The sequence below is a fragment of the Chiloscyllium plagiosum genome, unplaced genomic scaffold (assembly GCF_037043375.1).
Source record: "Chiloscyllium plagiosum isolate Xiang-an unplaced genomic scaffold, Cpla_swu_hap1 HiC_scaffold_40, whole genome shotgun sequence".
Classification (NCBI taxonomy): Eukaryota; Metazoa; Chordata; class Chondrichthyes; order Orectolobiformes; family Hemiscylliidae; genus Chiloscyllium; species Chiloscyllium plagiosum.
This window is the reverse complement of record NW_028270178.1, coordinates 26,333,421-26,336,535: the sequence shown is the minus strand read 5'-3', so window position 1 is coordinate 26,336,535 and position 3,115 is coordinate 26,333,421.

Genomic DNA, 3,115 nt, shown 5'->3' with positions numbered 1-3,115 from the left:
GAAGGTGAGCTTTCGACGGTAACGGTGTCACTGAACGCATCCATTACTGATTATCTCCTCAAATTCAAAGTGTAGAGTTCCCGAAAGAACACTGCCCCTGAATCTGTGGGGCATGTAAGGGAAGTGCTTGATCCTTAAAACTAGGATTCTGAAGCACAACATCTTGATGCAGACAGAAATGGTTTCTTGTTGCTTTTCTCTTTCACTCACAGATATTCTATTTTCCATGGGAGCTTCATTTTCGTCTTCAATGAGTTTGATCCTCAACGGTTACATGAGCTCCAATCAATACACATCCGTATGAGAGGATTCTAGAGATATTTCACAGCTGACCCCAAGGGACACAGGAGCTGTACAGCAGCAGACACGGGTGAGACATTCTCTGTTCCCTGCAGTGTCCTGCACATGTGCAGTGAAGGAACTTAAGATCGGTGACCAATTCAGTGATAGAATAGTTTGAAGGGAGATGTAAACATGAGGCCAGGGAGGGATAACGGTTTAGATTTGTTAACTTCCTGGAACGTTTTAGCGGTAGCCAATATTGTCCCTAAGTCCTGTAGTGATGGGAAAATGACTCTTCATGTGAGGCCTGCTGAAGGAGAGAAAAAAGAGAAAGGAACAACTTTTCATTTTCACGTTCGTAGGCTGGTATTTGTGGAACATTGCTTGACATATAGTATTTGTAATCTCTCTCAATGACTGACGTGATGAGATCGCGTACTACGTTTGCTGATTACGCAATGTTAGTTGCATCAGTAAAACACAAGGAATGCTGAGAAGAGAAAGGGAAGTTTCGATGTGAGTGAGCACGTCATTGCCTGATCAACATATTGTGGAGAAATGTGAGGAATTGTCCCTTCATTTCAGCCTTGGAAAGATTTCAGGCATCAATACATTTCTCGATGCTTTTCCATGTGTTAAATAAAGAAACAACAAGAGGTCTTTCTTATCATTCAGTGCCAGCGATTTCCAATAATTTTGTTTTAAACATTTACTCACATTAAATCCTTCTGAATTGAAGGAATACAAACCAGTATTTGTGTCAGCTCAGTCCCTCATCAATGAATCCTGGCTTGCCACCTGTCGTTCTGATCAATCAATGCTGCACTCAAATGGACATAGATTCCCCAGTCCCCATTCCTTTGTTGTTGTTGTTTCCTTTCTGCAAATTCAAGCGAGTGCTTTGTTAACGTCAAGTGGCAGCAGAGGATAAAAGTGCTGATTGACTCTTTTAGAAGCATCTGTCCTGACATGACAGAATCCAGAATGAAAAATAGCCTCTACAGTACCCAGGCTTAAGGATGTTTCAGAAAAACTTGAACACATTTCAGAGAAGGGGTGGACTATGTGTGGGACAGGGGTGGTAACGAGGAAATGTGGAAAGAGAAAAAAAGATCGAGGTCCTGGTCCACATTGGTACAAACAATATTTGGTGGTGAAATAACCCTTCGATGTGTTGCATCGTGTATTAATCACCATTTATTTACAAATGCATAGTCTTTAGCAGTGGCCTCTCACTGAGTCAGGTATTCAGCATCTCAGTATCGCTGACATTCACCATTTACAATCAGCTATGTCTCCCTGATTGGCAAAGATTAACAGCCCAAATCAGGGATTTCGTATCAAAAAGGTCAAGCTGGCGAACCTCATGACAATCATTACCAGTAGAAAAGCAATGAGTTTCTGAAGGTAGAAATCAGCAAATCGTGCACGAAATTGAACAGCTGATCCATGGGTGACTCTGAGTGATCATTGGTCAGAAGATTGTGTGGCTGGGAAACATTGATAACAAGGGAAGGACATTGGACATTTAAATTATTGGAAATGTTTCTGAGGCTATGGTGATCTGAATATATTGTGTTCGTTTTGTTTGAATTGTATGAGGATTGCCACCCAGCTGGGGAGACATGCTATTGTTGTAGCGAAACCCCTTCTTGAAACGTTAACAGAGGAATTGGAGGAAGCAATTTAACTCATTTTGAGATGGTAAAGGGGAACAGCAAAATACCATTCATCCCCTCTCATGAGAGGACAAGAACAACAGAGGGGCATTATGTCAGTCCACACTATTCTACTTGAAAAAGCCAAGGAACACGTGAAAGGGAAGGGGTGAGGAATTTGTGTGAGATTCAATGATAATTGGATTGGAAATGAGGAATAGTCGGTGAGGTGGAGAGAAGTGATCCTGGGAGGCATTACAACAGGGAGGCAAGTAATTGTATCAATGGGCAGAGTGAGAGCAAGGCTCAATGTTGACTGTTGAGCATTTGAAGGGATGAGAACACTTGTTAGTAGCTCATCAGAAGGAAATGCCCCTCCCGCCAAAACTGACAAATGTTGGAAATCATTTCTATTATTGTGCATTTCATCCTTTCTCTAATATCCTTGATGCTTTCCCCAGTGTTTAATTCTCTCCAGATTACTCTGTGCTTCACTTTCGCTGTCTCTTTCTGTCTCTGTCTCTCTCTCTCTCTCTGTCTCTCTCTCTCTCTCTGTCTCTCTTTCTCTCTGTTTAAACCCTTATCTGTATTCCATCCCCTCTATTCACTTCTTTTATTTACAACGCTCACTTTCAGTCTGTATTTAGCCTCCACTGGTATTCTTTATTTAACCAGATCGTTATCTGTATATGATCTTCGCTATTTCCCTCTACTTAACCATTTAACTTCATTTTTATTCAACCCTCTCCGTTACTCTCTGTTTAATCATGTATCTAATATTTTCCATTTTATCTTCTCACAATTATTCTCCATTGCACCCGCTCTATTTGACCATCACGTATGACAATCATTAACCTTCATTTTGTATTCACCTTTATCCCTATTATTCAACCAGCACAAAGCTGGTTCCGAAAGTGAGCAGACCCCCTGACACACCTGTTTATATCTGTCAGCTCGGACTCCCTCATTGTACCAGGTTAACATCTCCAATCAGGGAGCTTGTACTCAATGAGACCCATCTGGCTACCCTCATTACAATCCTGACACAACCCCCATCCCCTATCCAGAGTATATGTTTACACTTTACAATAACCAGAGACTGGGTGTCCTTGCCGAATCGATCCCCAAAACCGGTGCTGCTCCGTACTACGTTCCCCGGCCGGGGTCTGGGACTG